Genomic DNA, 19834 nt, shown 5'->3' with positions numbered 1-19834 from the left:
GTTAGACGGAAGATAATTATTTGTTAATTGTTTATTTATTGATTATTTATTGTGATTAATTGATAGAAATCCAATCTAAATCATTCCGAAGTTTCTTATTGCACAAACCCAATGAAACAGAGTATATTCCTTTAATTAAATGTATCCCTGAACTTTTTATCAGCTTATTTATAAATATGTACATAGTACAAACATAGTATTTTCCCAGGAACAAACCATGTTTCAGGAAAAGCTCTATGACTTTTTGCAGTAATTTTAAAGAGATCTTATATCCAATAGAGTCGATAGAGCTATGTCTGCCTGTCCGTCTAATTTGACTCCTAGCTCTCAGATACTATAAGATTAATCAGCCAAATTTTTTAACCAGACTTTTGCGATATCACACTGAATAAGTTTTTTTCACAATTATGCCTCACCCTTTTTCTCCCCCAAAAAGAACGAAAATCTGTGGCATCCACAATTCTGAAGAGAATGTCTTCATAGAGAATGTCCAGATCAGACGATGGCATGGCTACGCATTGTGCAGTGTGGTCCCTCTGGCGGAGGGAAGCGAGATAGCAACACACACACACAGTGACTGTGTATCGGGTATAAATGTAGAGCAATGGAGGCGATGGCAGCAAATGTTGCCTGCCATCAGTGTGCCACAACACTTAACGAAGGCATTATGTTGCCAGTGCGCTGCCAACCTATTTGCCGCAGCACCCAACGAAGGCAACATTTGTTGACTGTGTCATGTTGCTGGGATCCCGTAGTCAGACGGAACGCATTTATTCTAGATATTGTATCCCAAAAGCATGTAACCCTCCAAATAGGAGATTCTATACGAGCCTATGTATCCCTAGAACTGGAAACTAAAATAAGTTTCGATTAGCAAACAAGAACTTCTTATACCCTTAAAAGAATTCGAGTTAAGGATTCTGCAAGTTTTAATTGACATTTTATTTTATTGTATGAATACGTTGGAAGATAATTTGCCGGAATTGGCCAGAACAAACATACATATTTGCATATTATAAGCCATGGGAATGCAATTCTTTGATCCTCTTTATTAATTAATTATGCTCATTTGTTACTCAGACAATTCCCTTTGAATCCTAAGCTGATTATCACATGTTGGCGAGGCTTGCGCAAAATTAAGCCACTGATTGGATGGACAAAGAAAGGATCCCACCTGATGGTGTTATCAGGTGACAATTGATGCCTTAAGATAACCGTTTATTGCCAGGAGGGGTTAACAAGGCTCAAACATACCGATGGTCAGGGGATGGCTCAATTAGGTGGTTAGTTTTGGGTGGATTACGGTTAACCTGCCCCATGCCCGCGGGTTTAGGGGCTTAGTGACCCCATGGCGTCGCGTGAGCTTCGACGAAAGGCTTGCGGGCCACTTGGCTGTCAAATTAGTGCCTTGTTCTAGTTCCGAGGGCACATAATTGGCCTGGCCGAAACTTTTTACACGCAGGCATAAAAGATTTATGGAAATTATGCATGTGTTTTTGTTTATGCTGCTCTCAAATAGAGCCGCAGAGGAAGCTGGGATTTATGAGGGGTCCTAATAAATCACACAGATACACACGGGCACACACAAAGACGACTTGAGGACTCGAGGAAGCGCCTCACTTCGAGTCGTCGCCCATTAATTGGCTGCAAACAAAACAACATTCTGGCAGTTGCCAAAGGTCACGTCTTCGATGGCCGGTCGGTCGGTGGAGGTGGTGGCTGCTGCAACATGTTGCTGGCGGCATTTTCCGACCCAAAACGAGAGAACGAAGACGAAAGAGAGTGTCGCATGCCGAATCTTTTGTGAGCAACGAAGGGCGGAACGATGTGAAAAACTGTGAATGATATGCTAAAGCATATCAGCTTTGCCCGGCCAGCCACAGCCTTCGTAGCAACAACAACAAGGGCACAGCCAGAGCAAGAGGCAGCAACAGCCGAGCAGCGCAGCAGTGGCAGTGGCAGTGGCAGCTGCTGCGATATGTTCAGTTCTTATCCGTGGCTCGTTTCGTGCTGTTCGCCGTGCGGGTGTGCTCCTCTGCTCGGCCCTTTTCCAGTGCAAGCATCGCATCGCTCTCTGTCCGAGAGATGATAATACCACCAGAAATAAAGCAGAATTTTTTGTCAAAGCTACTTGCAATTTATGTCTCTAATTAGAGAGAAAACAGCAACGAGAAGAAAAAACAAAAGAAAAGCCAAGACATTACTGCGTGGCGTGACTCTCGGATCTTGTGGAGTGCTGCGCAGCGTTCAGGTCGCGTGGTTCCGGGCCCCCACCACCCCCTGACAATCCCTGACAATCCTGACCGGTGCCGGGTGTTCCACCGCCTCTTAATTTCGCGTAAAAATAAACACGCGTCAAGCAAAACAAAACACTCGAAAAAAGAGATCCTGAAATCCGGTAACGGTGGTGAGCAGCAAAAAACCAAATAAGAATTGAAATTTAGGCCAAAGCGGATTACCAGACAGCCCACAGTGGAAAAGCAGAAAATAAAGCAAGCCCAAGTACAAGCCGGGAGCAGGAGGTTTTCCTTCAAAGGAAAAGTGTGCGAAAAACGGGCAAAAAATCACCCGACAAAAAAAAAGACACCAAACAATCGGTGTGCGTGGAAAGTGAAAAGTGAATTGCGGAAAAGCGGAAAAGACAGATAAACAGTTGTGAGTGTGTGCAAGGAGTGGGCGGGGTAGGCATTAAATCATATGGAAATTTAAGCCCGTCATGCGGACTCATTAACGTTTTTACAGTGGAGGAGCCGCAACCACAGATCCAGCGACAGCTACAGCTACAGCAACAGCACCACTCGAGTTGCGTGTGGGTCATCAATTAATCCACTGCCAGCGGTACCACCAACCACAGCAGCAGCAGCAGCAGCAGCATCAGCAGTTACAAGCCACAGCAACAAAAGAGTGAGTTTTCGCACTTAAGTGCCAAAAAAAAGTAGAACAAAAGGCAGCCTCAAAGCGCAGAAAGAGGCAAAAGATATTAATGACACAATAACACACTGCGGTTTCATTTGTAGTGGTAAAAAGTATCTGTATCTGTGAGTGTGTCTGTGTCTGTATTGCAGCAGAGAGGAGAGTGTGGGCGCAACAGTTCGTCGGGGTCAACAGTGGATCTGTCTGTCGCGTGGCAGCATAATTTATCACAATTGTCATCGAGTGAAAGTGCAGCAGCAGCATCCACCAGATACAAATTGTTTATGCAGACATTCTCCCCCTCCGCCCACTGTCCACATACAAATAGTATGTACGGGTCAGTGCATTAGAACAATTGGAACTACTCGCAGTGGCTTTAGAGCGAAAAGTTTTCCTTGTTTTCTGTTTTCTGTTTTGTTGATAAAGCAAAAGCATAAATTAAAGTTACCAACTTGTTGTCCCAGAACAGAGTAGAGGATGAGGCCTTCAAGGTTCTTCTGCCTTTTGGATTAGCACAAGAAACTCATAGACGGGTGGGCGTCAGTGGGGGGTCAGTGGGGGGTCAGTGGGGCGTCAGTGGATATGGTAGCGCTGTAGCTTACAGCTTCTTCCATTTGCAACTTGCTTACACAACTGGAGAGCCGTTTGCTTATGATGCCAGAGACTTGTTTGTCTTTTTAAATTTCTAGGAAATATTTTCGAACAAGAGGGTAGTTGTATCTGGGATCCAATGGAAAATTGGACACTCTTTACAGCTTATAAATTGAATACTGATCTCGTCTAAGTCGGGCTAAGGCTCTACACTCCCATGCTCTGGCTGAGGCTTAAAACAATCAACTATCTCGGCAAAACCTTTTCTGAGTCCAATCCCTCTGGTTCAAAGAAATTTTCATCCTATCCTCCCTTTGCAGCCAAGAGGTAACCTTGGCCACAATCCGGACAAATCTTTGGATAAATTTCTGTAAGCGCCTCTCGGCGCCGTATGCTTCATGGCCCAAAAGTGTATAGAAAATAAACCGCACAAAAAAGAAAAGAAAAAATATACAAAAAAAGCTGGTATGCGTGTAGTAGAGCGGGTACATATGGCACACATAAAAACCAAATCACAAAATCCAGTGCACCGGCCTGTTCTCTGCTTTCCGCTCCGCCCTGCTTTCCCCCCTGAGACCTAAAACGTTATAAACTCATATAAATGCGACCAGCCGCAGGATATTTGCAAAAGCTAGAGCCGTGAACCGGCCCCAGTTTTTGTATTACCCGATCCCATTCCCGGCCAGAGCTGTAGCTATGGGAAGAGTCAGAGAGCTATAACGAGAGTCGGGACGGGACTGTGGAACGTATGTTCGTATCGTGCATATATGCTGGCATGTCCAGAGCGCAGTCTATTAAAGCGAATAGAAATCCAGCCAGCACCCGCACACAACGAGAAAGGAATGGAAGGGAAAGCCAAGGAAAGCCAGGAGCACCATAACGCACCCACTCACTGAGTGGAAATGCGAGCAAAACAAGGAAAACCCGAAATGAAACAAAGCGAAACGAAACGAAGCGACATACAAACCATTTTCGTAAATAAAGTTGTGTGTGGCAAAAACAGTAAGCAACAAAAAATGAAATTTAGTTAAATTCATAAAAAAAAATTCAATTCCGTGTGTATGAGAGCGTCAGTGTGCTGTATGCGAATTCATATAGATGTGTATAGAGGGGGACAGAGAGAGAGAGAGAGAGCGAGGACTAGTTTTGGCATAACAATAAAACTTTCAATACATATTTTATTTGACTTTTCTGTTGCAATTTTATGCATAATAAATCCTCGACATCCAGACGCTGCAATATTTGTCCCAGAAAATGGGAAATATTTGTACTCCTACTCGTACTATTCCTGTGTCCTGTGGAAAATCGAGCAGAGAGGAAAACAATCTGGGGAAAATACTCTCATGTGCGCGACTTATAAATAATGAAGAGATTTCATGCAAATACAGATTGTGGGATAAACGAGTTGGATCGCCTTAAGCGATATCCATTTGCAATTCTATTAAAACAGAATGAAATTAATCCCCGACCGCCCCTCCACTCCACACATTGATCCATTGCTTTTCTTGGCTGGAATAATTATGGCAATATGCTAATTGCCCTTCGCTTTCCCTTGTGTGGCATCCACGCGTGAGGTGCCTTGGCTACGTATTTTTTCGGAATAGATGAAAATCTATGCACATTTCCCAATTAACGAGAATTACAAAATGCCGTCGTGTTTGCCCCCCAGAACGTGGCTAAGCCGTGATATTAAAACGGTGGCCATTGAAGGCACGTAGAGAGTGCCTTGCATCGAAGAGCCTCGAGCCCCAGGTGGATCTGGTGGCTGCATTCTCACGTACCATGCAAATTGTTGCAAATTATCGGCGTAAATTGCATTTGGCTTTAATGAGTAGAGAGCGTCTGAGGCAGGGCTGTCCTGGCTCCTGGCTCCCAGCTCCTGGAACATCCTTGTCCCGTTCCCGACGCCTTCTCCACTCCACCAGTCCATCAGCACTCCACTGAAACTCAAAGTTCAATTATGCTTCCGCATCGCCACCCCCATCCTAGGGTGTTGTCCCAGTCCGACCCTGTCGCCATCGTCGTCGCTTTTTGCCACTGTTTGCATTTAATTTCACATTTCTGCTGCTGCTCCTACTCTGATTTATGTATTTTTCCTCAGCGAGCAGCTAGCAGCCGCCGCCTGTGGAGCGAAGCGACTTTACATATTTATTTTGTATCTATTTCCATGTGGAGGCGTCTCGTCTTCTCGTAGGCTTCGATTTGCGTGTTGTCACGTCGCGGCTTTTCAAGTTTCGTTGCCCTTGTCATGTGTGTGTGTTTGTGTGTGTGAGTGTGTAAGTGTGCCTGCAAGCCCTATGAGAATGTAACTGTGTGCAAATACTCTGCCTCAGATATTTGCGATTCTAATGCCTTTAAAGTGCTTCGCGTGATTTGCATACACATCGATGTAGATGAAGGCTTTCGCTTCCTTTCGTTGACCTTCCCTCTGGGTCCGAGACTAGGGCTGGAGCTGGAGCTGAGGCTGGGCCATGTCTCAATTACAATTTGTTGACCTCTGTCCCTCTGGGAGATCGCTCAATCTCTCTCGAGTGGTCCGGCTTTGTGGGGCCTAAAATTTATTTTGATAATTAGATAATAATGTTATGTACCGCTTATCACATAATGCTAATTGTTTTTCCGAGCTAATTGCCGGCAATTGTTGCAGCCATGCGATGCCTCCAGACAGACGGTCCAGTCTCCAGCCATCCGTGAGTCCGTGGATGCTGCTCTGGCAGCAATAATTTATCAATTTGCGCTGTACGGAGGAGCTCTGTGTGTTGCGGGAGCAAATGAAGCGAGCATGGAAAAACGAGCTTATCTCATGTCAAACATACTTAAGCAGGGGACAAACACAGGCCAGAGACAGTGACTGGTAGTGAGAGAGGATCCCTGTGGCTAACATCGGGAACAATGCTTGTAAAATTTTATTGGCCTTTAATGCAATAGAAACACAAGCATAAAAATATCCAACTGAATGGGAAATATGTATCAACACGAGAATCCTATATGGAGAGCAAGAAAGACAATTGGCCATGGTCGAATGCGATTTTTGCATTAAGCACTGGCTCTAACGATTGCGATTGCATTTACCAGGCAACAATTGCCAAACCAACCAAACGTGTGGTGTGGGTGGGGGTGTGTGTTGTGTATGTGGGCTCCACGATATTTCCACGATATCTGGCAGGAGCTTCGATTAATGTCGGCGTCGCTTAATTGGCTTTCTGTGTTGCGATTTCACCTGGATTGCTGTTGTCGCTGCTGGGTGCGCTCCTTCTGGCGCTCCTCCGGCACTCCTCTGGCACTCCTCTGGCGGTGCAATGCGGCACGGATGCTCCGCTCAAGGATGGAGCAAAAAGCACACCAAGAGCATTTGCATTTAGATTGAATTCGGCTGGCGTTTGCCTTTTTTTTCGGCTGTCTCTCTCCCTCTCTCACTTTGAGTGATGCAAGCTGAGGAAATCAAAATCTCACCCACACACACACACACACAAAGGCAGAGACACACAAACAAGCGCACAGAGATACGAGTAGACAGCTGGAACAATGGCGAATCCGCCATCGATGAGGAGTGGGATAAAATAAAGGAAAAAAAAGAAAACCGCAGCCATCGCAGAATTGTAGCCCCCCACCCCCCCAGGCCCCTGCTAAATTCGACAGAACGTGGATTTTTGTGGCAAATCTTAATTAAATGCATAATTCGTATTTATTATTCAAATGTTTTTGATTTATGCAAAGCGCGTCCTCGTGCTCGTCGTCGATGCTTTCTGTCGTTCATAAATATTAATTAGAATATTTTTTACCCCAAATGTGAAGAGGATATTTGGTATGCCATAGATTTGAAATTAAACAACTATTATTTTCAGCAACTAGTGCGGGAATGTGTGGTCATAGTTGGAGTGGAGCTTCCGATCTCCTGCCATACATACTCACACGAATATCTCTGCGATTTGGCATGCAGTTGAAAAGTGCTTGTATCCCTTTTGAATAAATTAATGTCAAAAGTACTTTGGCTTTTGATTTTGATTGATGATTGTGTGCGCCTGTATGAGCAGCGGAACCTTAAAGCATCTTCCACTTCCATCGAAACAATGGGAGAGCAAAGCAAAGGCCAAAGCCAAAGCCAAAGTCAACCACTTGCTCCACCCACCCAGCCAGCCCCACTTGGAGAGCTTGTGGCACACAGCCTTGCCTCGCCTTGCCTCGCATGCGAGTGAAGTGGCTGCTCTGCTGCCTCCTTGCTTTGGTAAGCTGAAGCTGCAGCTGAAGCCCGAGAGCGTGTGTGCATAGAAATTACGCATAAATAACCAGCCATGAGAATGCCTTGCTTCCGCCCATGGTCCATGCCATACCCCATACACCATACACCAAACACCATACCCCTTCCCCGTGGCTGTCTGTTGCAGCTTTTGAAAGCGGTTGCATCATCATCCTTGTCATCATCCTCACTGCTGCACCGTTGACAACGCCAATCCGCAGTCAATGACAGCCGGCCCTGGCTGTTGGGCTCTTGGCCTCCTGGTTGCTGCCTTGTTGACATGGCTCCGGCTCTGACTCTGGCCCTGGCGCTCGGTCTGGCTCTGGTCTATGCCACACGCACGTGCGTGGCAATATGATGGAGGGGGGCAGCGGGAGCCTTTGTCCCAACCACAGACGCATCAATCAGCTGTGCTCCTTAGCTGCCTTCGATGATATAAAATCATGCGAGAGGAGAGCTCCGGCAAATGTTCCCGTTGCCGTTGCCTTTGCCCTTGCCTTTGTTTTCTGCAACTCCTGGCCTGGGCGTGGCCGTGTAATCAATTACGTGGCTTCATTAATCATGCAAATACCAAAGGCAGATAAAGTGGGAAGAGCAGTGAGAACTGAAACAACAGCCGCATTCCCATTATTGATTTTGTCAAGCGTGCTTTTCCTGCTTATCAGCTAGAGCTGACGTCAAAGTCTGTTGTCCTGCTCCTGCTACGCTCTGTTCTGCTTAAAATTAATAAATTTTTCCAACCGACGAAGCCACAAAAGAGGCAAAGACACGACTGTCAGTCAGACAGACGCTGAGTGAGTGAGTGAGTGAGTCAGTTAAGGAGATAGTGGGTCGGTATGTCTTATCGGGAGACATCCATTGTGGCTGGCTGGCTGACTGGCTGGCTGGCTGGCTGACTGCCTGGCTTGCTTCCCTGTTGTCGAGCATATTTGCATAATTTACCCAGAAACGGCGTCGTTTTGACAGGCAATGACGCCTCGCCTTCTCTATGTGGCATATTCAAGGTTAATTTGTTTCGCCAAACAAACTTTCGACTGCTTCCAAAAGTATGCTAATATTTTTCTCTCTCACTTCGACAACATTTTGAGGCCTTCGTAATGAAGTTTCATACCCCTATGCAGATACGCATTAAGCGCACTCACATGTGTGTGTGTGTGTGTCTGCCACATCCACACATATGTACACTTCCATTTGGATTGCGGTTCGTCTCGCTGGGGACACCATATCCAGGGACCAGAAACCAGAACCATGGACCAGAAAGATGTGGGATCAGGGGGGCTGGGCTGCATTAAAAATGAAAGCCTTTGGAATTCGCTTGTTAAATAAAATTTTATGTAAATGATTGAATGAATTGAATTGAGGAGCGTGTGGGAAGAAGAGGGCCCTGCTCCGAATGCTCTGTCGTTAAAATGCTTTTCAGAGCTGGAGCCTTTTCTGGCCAAAAGCCTGTTGTTGTAATTGATTTTATTTTGCTTTCAATTGCTCTGCCCGAACACTCCCACACAGTCCTTTGAAAAGCCGTTTATCGTGGCCGTGTGGCTGTGTAAATCCATACCTCGATGCACATTGTATGACGGCTCTGCTGCCTTTAAATGTATTTCTTTTGGCAGCAATCCCTTAACCGATTCTGTTCTCTCGTTTCGTTAGAGACTTCCCCAAAACTTTCTACTGCCGCCAGCTTAAAAGCCTCCAAGTCCTGCGGCTAGTTTTACAGTCCTTTGCCGTGTCCTGTTTCCTGTTGCGCATGCTTCCTTTTTCTTTTTTTTTGGCTCTTTCGCGGATTATCTGAATGGCGGCGTCGCTGTCTCCTGCTGAGTCCTGTTTATGCGACTTAAAAATGCAAATTTACGTTGACATTTAGCGGCACAGGAAGAAGGTAAAGCACTACCACACTTAGGTATGCTATGGCATGAGGAGAGAGACATGGGCATGGGCGGGTTAGTTAAGTGGACGACCTAACGCTAATTACGTGCAGCCCTCCAAGTGCTCGCTGAACCCCCTTCTTATCTGACGCCGGGCCACAATACGGCTGTACGGCTGTACACGCCGTGCCGTTGAGTGCTGGGTTTTACGACTCGCTAATCTCCAGATACTAAATTCCCAATGATGTGCGAGGCAGTACCAAAGTCGGGTTGGAGACGCGACACTTGTCAGAAATATGCACATACATACGAGTATATCCGTAATATACGTAGCGTACAGCACATAATATATTATAATACCGCGTTTGCATGTAGACTGTACTCTTCTTGTGGCTAATGCGATTTCTGTAAATTGACAGCTACGTGACAGTCCTTACGACTTTAATGACAAGAACAACATGCGTCTGACGGCAACGGCTACATCGATGACAAGCGGGCAATATTTTATGGGCTGGCTGGGAGAAAGGGGGCTGGGCTTGGCTGCCACTCCAGACTGCTTCCCACAGAGATCAGCAGAGGCTCAGCTCTGACGCACAATGTTGGGGTCTGGGGTCTGGGGTGTGTGGTGTGGGAGCCACAACATGTGCGTCTCACATGCAATTTTTGGGTTGTTTCAGACAATCAGCATTGACATTTGACATTTGTGAGCTGCTGGCGCTTGACAGAGTGAAAAGCCGAAGCAAATTGAGGATGCTGCAGCCTCTTCTCAGACGATTGCAAGTGATTGCAAGGGAAAGGAAAAGAAAAAAAATGATAAATTGAAAACTCATAAATTATGTCAAATTATAAAAGCAGAAGAAAGCTGTCCAGATCCAGTCCACGCCCGCATCCTCGCTCCCTTCTTGGCATCGCCAGTCGCCTGCCCCTCGCTGATGATGACGACGTTGTCTGTGGCGTGGCGGGCAGTCGGTGCGGTGTCAGCTTCGAGCTCGTTGCTCATTTTGTCAGTTGAGTGGAAATATTCTTGACATTTATTAACATTTTCCCTCTAGAGCCGGCAATTAAATATGCCCAGAATGTAACCATTTTTAATGATATTTATTAAAGTAGGTGGTAGCTCTCCAGCCAAACATAAATCATTCTCCTTTCCATATCTCTGTGGTTTTGCAGACGTATCTACGTTCGGGATGTGCGCTTTAAAGAGCATTTAAAAGCAACCTGAATCCGGCTGCTGACCAAAGTCTGCCATAACTCAATGTCAATTTGAGAAACGGCAAAAGAACAATGGCGGGACAGGGCAGGGAAGGGTACGACAGGAATGGGGTCTGTGGTCGAGGAACCGCAAGGCAGAAGCCGATTGAACGGGGGAGAAGATGAAGTTAAAGTTGCGCCCGTCAGTTGCCAGTGCTTTCGCCTTGACCAGAATGGAATCAAAATATATATATTTGGTATTTAAAATGACGAGTCTCCAGACTCCAATACCCGAGTGTGCTCCAGATACAGCTACAAATACAATACACATGTAGCCGCATCTTGTGGATTTGGGACTCTGGGCATTCTGTTTAGCACGTTGCGACGAGATGATGATGCCGACGACGTGGTGTGTTTTATTTTCGGTAAATGGAAATGGAAATTCTATTATGTAAAACATTCACACAGATGTCTCTCTCTCTCTCTCCCTCTCTGCCGGTCCCTACTGTGCTGTATCCAGCAGATACATTCTGGTCTCCGCTTTGCTCTGCTCTGCGGCTGATGCTAATTTTGATTTATTTAAATATTGTTTCATTTCCTTGAACTGATTTGCTCGAATCTGGTTATTTATTTGGTTTTATTTTTAAAGTGTTTGCATTCTGTCCCGTCTGATAGTCTGATGGTCTGATGGTCAGTCTCTGTTTGTTTCCCTCTATGGTTTGATTTTAATGTGTTTGCCTGCACTTGAAAGCCTATGCAAATAAATATTTTACTTCGGGCGGCTGACAATGCTCGTACTGTTGCTGCTGAGGTTGTTTTCCCTTCAAAGGCGACAGAAGAATTCCAGCAACCTTGGGGAATAGCCGCAGAAGTCTCTTTGCGAGCATATTCCATTTGTAAATTCTGGATAAATGCCTTGCCTTTTTTCTTTTCCTTTTCCTTTTGGGGCTCCCTCGCCGCAGCAACATTTGTCTGGATTTCCATCTCATGTCGCCCCAGAGGTCTAAATTTATACCAGACGACGCGTCGATTTATGGGGCCGGTGATGCAGTGTCAATTTGAGGACTGCAGATGGATCGACTGAACGGTTCACAATTCTCCTATATGTACACTAAATATATTACGATTCTAATGGATTTTTGGAAATTAATTAAAAGAGCAAAACAGGCTGCAGGGCGGGCGATGCTGACAAATGAATAAATGAAAATTTAAGTTCGCCAAAATGTATGGAATAATCATTGTTAATGCACCACGCGCCATCTGATGCATTGTATGCCAAAATAACGTGCAACATTGCCACAATTGCCATCAACAGCAGGAGCAGCGGCAACATCAGCTCATCCGTGGCTCAGCCAGAATTTTAAATGCGCTTTTTGAGCAAATGTTGTAATTAATTGAAAACTGTTTAAAAAATGCGAGCCATATGGAATTTGTGTTGTGTTGTGTTGTGTTGAGCTGTGTTTTTGTATGCCTCTGCATAAATTGAACGTTTAATTATGCGGTGGTGTTGTATGGCAATCCTCCTACACCCAGAGAAAAGTGTTGTGCTGAAAAGAAACATATCCATATTTGAACTAAATATGTTAGTTGTTTTTTTGCTGACAAATGAAGAGGAATTAAATGGAATTCGCTTTGAGTTAAAAACATATTTATTATTAAATTTAAATTTGAAATATATTTATCCTAAATATGAAAAATATTTCAATCGAATCGAAGCTCGGTTCAAGAATATTGCTATACATTTTTAAACTAAGTACCTCCATTCGGTTCTCAGAGATTTTTTTGTGTGCTGGGGCTGAAATGTAATTTAAATTTAAAATTAATTTAATTTAAAATTTAAATTTATTTTAAAATTTAAATTAAATCTAAGTGCCACTATTCGATTTTCAGAGATTTTTTCTCCAAGTGTGCTTCTTTGTGTGTTGGGGTTATTATGCAAATTATTTATTGTGTGAATGAAATGTAAATTTTTAATTGATTTAAAAAAAATCGTGCGTGGAGCCGTGGGGGCTCTGCCTCTCGTTCTCATTTTATAGTGAAACTCGGTCACATGTCGAGACACGCGATTTTTGCCATTTGTCGAGCGTTGGGAGGTCCTGCCGGTGGCGTTTTGGGGCACGACTGGGTGGCAGTAACCGTAACTCTAACTGTAACTGCATCCAAACTGTTGACATTCACGCACAAATTGGATTTACTAACGAGTTGGGGCCGCTCTCCTGGAGAGCCCGGGGGAGACGCTACGCTACTGACGGTTGCCTGCTGTTTGTCACTTTTGGCACTTTTGTTATCGCATCCCCCTGCCGCTCTTCTTGGTTGTCAAACACAAAAAAGGCCACAAAAAAACGGAGGGAAAACGCGAAGCTTTCGCGCCTGTTATTTATGGCTTCGATTATCCCCGCACACAATGGCCAACAAAGAGGAGCCGGAAAAGTGTTTGCCTAAAGAAAAGGCACAAGCAAACGGCTTGGCAACGACGAGTCGGTTCGTCGGCTCGTTGGCAATAAAACAAAACGCACACGCGTCCCATTCGGGGCTGCGAGCGGGTGCGTGTGGGCATGGTCGCTCTTCGGTTATTTTGGGGCGGTGCGTCCCAAATTTTGGGGGTCAAAGGCAAAGCATCGAAATCACAGAAGCAGCACAAGGACATGCCGCTAGGCAGCCAAAGCCGACCCAACCAACCAAAGAGGCTTTACGTATTTTCAATAGTTGCCATTGTGAACACACATACATGCAACACACACGCACACAAATGCCAGACCACCAAACCAGAGGGAATACTGCAGTTGTCTACAGCCTCGACAATGGGATACCCGGTATTTAGTGATAAAAGTGGAACGATGGAAAGCCAGAGGTTCTGGGAGTCCTGGATAGAAGAGGTAATATATAGTGGAGAATATACTAAATGGCAGAGTTCGGATCATATCCTAATATCTGCGAATTGTGGATAGGATATAGTGTATTCTCTATTGGTTTTTCTATAGCTCTTGGCGTCTCTGAGTCGTATGTTATATTCCTTCTGGCTATTGCACATACTCGTACATACATTTGCATGAATACAATATACCCTTGTTTTCAATGACTAGCGGGCATAACAATCAGAGTGAGGGGGAAAGCAACTGGGAAACACACACACATACAAAGACACATGTGACACACAGAAGAGGGAAAAACTGTGTATCCTGATTTCAACGTTTGAATTATGATTTTCACGAGTCCTCGAAGTTTTAGTTTGATTTTTGCCTCGATTTCGTCGCTTTTGTGATTGTCGTGTCGCCTGGTTTCGGGCATGGGTGTGGGTCTCGGTCCCAGACTCGCTGTTTTCGGGTCTATCCGGGAGAATTTATACGAGTATGGTTCGCCCCACTAATGCGGGCACTTAAGCTACACAAACAAAATGGCTTCGCTGGCGCTGTCACAGTGTCCTTTCTCTCTCTCTCGCTCGCTCTCTGGAGACTTTTGACCCAGGCCATGTGAAAATGAATGAAATCGTATCGAATGGAAATCAAAGGTCACTTTTGGGATCAATTCAAAAGGAATTGCCGCATTCAAATCGCTCTGAGGCACTTGTGAAAACATCGAGAGCAAGAGGAAGAGGCAGAGAGAGAGAACAAGGGTGGTAGATGCTAGGAGCCACATCTGTACATATGTAGATACTCGTATGTAGACGCAGAGGATGCGGAGGATGTGGCTGCCATAGATATTCAAACTAAATGGCGTCATCTATAACATGAGGGCACATGTGTGTGTGTTGTGTGGGTGGCTTGTCTCTGCTGACTGTCGATAGGAAATGAATTTTAATGATTGCCCGACCAAAACTTTGGCCATGGCGGATCGGATGGCTTGTTTGTCCCGGCCACGAGCACGGCGGCTGGATTGCTTGTTGTTCTGTTCGAGGCAACCGAAAACTTTGCACATTAAACTGTTTATTTTAAGTAGCCGATAACTGAGAGGCAGCCGCATATTATCTGGCTTCAACTTTGGCCCACGGATGAGTCGCACAGAGCCGCCCATATGCCTGACACTCGCCCCTGCCTATTGCGGGAGGAGCAGGCAGGCAGGCAGGCGCTCGAGTGTTGTGGAAAATGCAAACAATTTTCCAAGAAGCGGCACGTGCTACGCCTCAGCCATTTCACTTCTCAGCTGTTGGCAATCTGTCAAGAATCCGCGAATCCGTTCGCCCCTTTTGCGCTCTATTTTCGGCCTGGCTAATTAAAAATCTGCACTTTCGACTCTAGAAAAACTAGAATGCCCAATGCAGAATGCAAAAAGCTGAATGCAGTTAGCCAAATGCAAATGCATTTGTGTCATTTCGTATTTATGACTATTAATTAAATAGCCGAGTGCATTTGCTCCTTGGACATTCTCGTATATATTCGACAGCCGAAGATGCTCCCCCTGCTAATTAGGGAGCAGCGTTCGTTCCCCCTGCTAGGATCGGTAATTGGTTTTGGCTTTTCCGAGAAGAAGGTCGTCCCTGTACCCTTTCTGCTCCCTGCTCCCAATTTACTTTTAATTTGATTTCACAGCGCTTGGCGCTTTGTATATTTTTCTAATTAATACGAAAACAAGTTGCAAGTTGTTTTGTTGGCCAGCAGCCAGGTATTCGCATGCCTCAGCTCAGTGACCACACCTCGGATTCCCAGTGGTACTATAAGTGGATTAGCACAGCTCTCACTTTCAATCTCACTTTCTCCTCTGCCTCTATACATCTGTTTTTATATGTGTATACACCATACGTCGTGTGCTTTAAGAAGGCATAATTAATTAGTTATGGGAGATGGGTTAGAGATAGTTGCTGTGCTTTTTGTCGGCGACTCTATCGCCCCGAACCGACCCGACCCCAGCCGACCTGATAAGAGAATAAATAATGAAAGATAAACACAGAGTCAGTCAGGACAACATAAACAGGCCAAAGGGACATCATCTGGTTACAGATTGGGGAGCGGGATGATGGGAACGTCATGTGTTTGAATGAAATAAGCCTCGTCACGCCTCCTATTTCGGCCTGGCTGCCAGGACACCGCTCTTTTGTTGAGGCAGGTGACCAGCTAAAATCTTAAAGCACGCATCTCCCTCTCCATCCTTGTACTTTGTATCCTTTCTGCCTTTCCCTTGCTTGCGGGAAATTTAATTATTGGCAATTGCAAGTCGGGCGCTTAGTTTTAAGGCCCCTGTTTCCCGGGTGGGGGAAGTCTTGATAAATTAGATATTTAATTCAGAGAATTCAGGAATATAAAAATGGCAGCCAGCGCTCCCCCAAAAGAGAGGGGGCGTTAAATAATTGTTTCTGACAAAGAAAAAAAAAAAGAAATTCAACCACGAAAAGGGTTCGTCGACCAAAAAAACAAGAAAAAAAGATCCAACAAAACTTTGGGCCACATTTAGCACGTTGTTGTTGCTGTTGCCGGGCGGAAAAAAGTTAAGAGCTGAAGATTATTAATTGAAGGATTAGAAGGCGTTCAAAGGGAAACGAGACGAGACGAAACGAAACGCTCTGCGGCTTACTGCCAAACTAACTTCAATTTAAATTCAAATTTTTTGGGCAGTGGCAGGGCAACAGAGGAAATGGTGGGCGGGGCTGGACCGTTGACACGTGTAAATATTTTTAGAAAACTCAAATCGTTTAATTTAATTGCGGCAGCTGTTAATTTAAATTGGTAAAACTTTTGGCGCTGACAAATGCGTCGACATCAATATTAAGCAGAGTTCAGCCGGAACAACAGCCCCGGGCACAGAATTAAAGCCACCCGGCAAGCAACTGCATAAATAAGTAAAGCTTTTTCCACTTTGATTGACGGATGAGCGAGGATGTGATGGGAGAATTTCGCAGCTCAAGGGGCACACGGTCTGGTCGGGTCTGGCCTAAATGAAAATCTGCGTCAGCTGCGTCACCTGTGAACCAGGCGCATGTTGTCAAATTTCAGGTAAATTTGGTGGCAACCACAGACAGGGCCACAACGCCACGCCCGGCAAAAACAACGTCAAGAAGACGCCACCACCGGCGCTGCCGCCACGCTGTCGTGCCCGCCCATTTGTTTTATTTAAATAAAGCTGTCAGGAGCGTTGGACAGGACGAGGAAGGAGTCTGTTGTGGTGGCGGTGCCTCCTCTGTGACTGACAGCACCGGAGGGTAGGGCAGGGACAGAGATACTGGAACTGGGAGAGCGTTTGTGTCCACCCTTTCCCCAAGGGCCATATGCGTGCCCCAAATTAGTCAATGGAGTAGTTTTTTATGTAATTTTTGCTTTGTGAATTTCGGATTTCGCAGGAGAGCTGCTGCCGGAGGGTCCAGTCCAGTCCAGCATCCATTTTCCATCGCTTTATGAATATTGAAGTTAAAACTTTAACTTTTCGTATCTTTAAGCAGCACACTCCATCTCTGTCTCTCTGCCTCTCAGATTCTCAGTTTCAGTGAAATCAAAGCCAGTAATCTTTCAGCTGAAATGAAAAATGGAAGCGCACACATTGTCATACATTGCGACTGGGATACATAGGGAAAAGCACATAAGCGCTGTGCATATAGCACGAGGGCATATAGAGTTTTGCTCCTTTGTTTGGCTTGGCGGCCTGCCCAAACATGAGTCAAACATCCGCCCTGGAGGAGTCGAGTGCGTGCGGATCTATAGGGAGAAACTGAAACGCATGTATACAAAAATTGCAAACAAAAAAGAGAGAAAAACTTCAATCAATGCAAAGGACAACGACGCATTGAGGCCAAAAGGTCAGCGTCCGGACGGCCAATATTTATTTAAATAAGAGTCAAGTGTAAAACAACGTGTACTGGGTGCAAAATAAAATCATTTGAATGAAAAAAGATATTCAAAGTGTACTCAGACCCATGGCCCCCCTGGTGATTGGAGTAAAGCATTTTTGCATACGCGCTTTGGGCATTAATTTTTAATTTTCATTACAAAGGCCTTCGGCCATCTGCCTGCAATACTGTTGTCCTGCTGTCCTGCTGCTTGATGTCGTGGTAATGTCAATTATCCTGCGAAAAATAACAAAGCCCTCGACTGAGCTAAATAAATTAGGACAATTATATTGAATTGTCTGATTGATTTGGCTTCCCTGCACACGAGACGATTTCCGTTTTTGCCGGCCTAATTGGCATTTTCTCTGGCCGCTTTCTGCTCTCCGCTTGCTGCTTGGGGGCTGCTGCTGGGGGCGATGTTCTGCATTAATTTATGTTTTTTCATAAGATGCCGGCTGCTGATGTAATAAACGCATAAAGGATATTAATGAGCTGCTGTTTGCTTATCCTGTTCGCACTCTCCACCGCTCCCACGCGCCTTCTCCTTCTCATGCGATTTGCTTTTATTTCAGCTGAAAAGGCAACTAATTGCTTACTTACACACAAACACACTCACACATGCATACACATATGCATGAAGTGGAGAAAAGAGAACAAAACTTATTGCTCATGCTGCCAGGCACTGTTCTCGCATATTTCACAAATTGCGCATACGACATGTTAAACGTCTCTCACGCCACGCACATGCACATACACGCTCGAAGTCGGGCCGAAGAAGTCGCCCAAGAGCGCATTATCAGGCCATAGATGGCAGGCAGGTTGCTGTTGTTGTTACACTACTCATGGACTCCATTGTAGAGGACATCATGATTTTGCTGGGCGACTTGAGGCGCGGAGAGAGAAAGAAGAATGCAAGTCGATATACTCTAATTACGCTAATGATTAGTACCGCTGGGTCTAGAGATAATTATAAAGATAATTCAGTTCATTTTATAGACTTATAGTGCTCTCCGTCGAATCTTTATAGCCAAAGCCCCATATGGCCTCCTTCGTAGCTATCGATCTGAAAGAGCATCTAAAGCTTCGTCCTGGAAACCACTATTTCCTTCACGCTGTTGATGTTGTCTCTGCTTCTGCTCTCGCACTCTAGTTGCCTGCATGCCTCTGTCATAATTCAACTTTTATTTACACACACAAGTACACAAACACGGGGACACGCACACAATGAAAGTGAAATCTTCCTTTGAGTGGCGCTAAAAGTATGCCGCGTGGTGTAATAACACGCGTCGACGACGGAGAGGAGCTTGAAGGCGGAGAAGAAACGGGAAAGAAGAGAGAGCCTTCTGTTGATGCCGCTGCTGCTGCCACTGCCGCTTCTGTGACAGTGACAGCAGCGGTGCTTATGCTTGTCAGACGCATGCTTATGATATATCACACGGACACACACACACACTCGCAGAGGGGGAGAGAGAGAGAGAAAGGGATTGTTGTCGCGCCCTGCTTAAAGCCCTGAAATCGCAGCAGTCCTCCGCAGCATCCACAGCATCGTATCCTCCTCCCTGTCGCCTGATAAGAGGCTGTCTGTTAAATTCGCACTACGTCTATCTGTCGCCTGCATGCGCTGCGCTGACTGACTGCAGCTGAATTTATATACCATATTATATATATTATTTATATTTTATTTTGAAATTTATGCCAGCTGCCAGCAGCCCCGCTTTGCCGCTCCTTATCCGGAGAGTTATGCGTCTTTGACTTTATTGAGCATGCGAATTGCACAATGCATGAGGCAGGGGCCATAAGCCGTGGCCATGGAATTCCCATCCCATTCCCGTTCCCGTTCTCACACACATTTAAGCCCAGCATCAGTCCCAGTCCCAGTCGCATTCCCCGTTCCATTACCATATGGGAATGTTCTTTGGGTTTTTATGCGGCGTTAAATCTTGAGGAAATTGTGTCACATTATGATGAACATTTATGGCAAAGTTGAGCATTTGCCCATAAATTTGTGAGCCTTGATGATGCCCCATCCCGAGTGGGTGTATGGATGGATGGATAGATGGATGGATGGATGGATGGGTGCGGCTGTGGGCCCTGGCATAACGATGATGGAGTAGCTGTAGTAATTTGACAAGGCTCAAATCTTCAGGGACGCTCGTGTCTAGGCCAGGTAGGCCAAATATGTGGGCCGCAAATGTTGTAGCCGCCCATTTAGGGAACACCAAACACCTGACCGTGACCGAAGAAACCAATCAATAGGCAAATAAGCAAATAAACAGCCCAACAGCAGCC

General features: G+C 45.5%; 1 protein-coding gene across 4 annotated transcripts in view; it reads left to right on the top strand.

Moving 5' to 3' along the window:
• Positions 1-1773: 1773 nt before the first annotated feature.
• The window catches only part of side (motor axon guidance molcule sidestep), a 69240-nt gene continuing 51179 nt past the window's right edge, over positions 1774-19834 (top strand). For 2 of the 4 annotated variants that reach the window (XM_001358277.5, XM_015181580.2), the window contains exon 1: positions 1774-2904. The gene's annotated coding sequence lies outside the window, so the exon portion shown is untranslated. The remainder of the gene's footprint in view (positions 2905-19834) is intronic. The other 2 variants (XM_015181581.2, XM_015181579.2) reach the window with 1 other exon arrangement.

This window comes from Drosophila pseudoobscura, chromosome 2 (assembly GCF_009870125.1).
Source record: "Drosophila pseudoobscura strain MV-25-SWS-2005 chromosome 2, UCI_Dpse_MV25, whole genome shotgun sequence".
Lineage (NCBI taxonomy): Eukaryota > Metazoa > Arthropoda > Insecta > Diptera > Drosophilidae > Drosophila > Drosophila pseudoobscura.
Note: the sequence above shows the minus strand (reverse complement) of the source record. Positions and strands in the feature narration are given on the sequence as shown.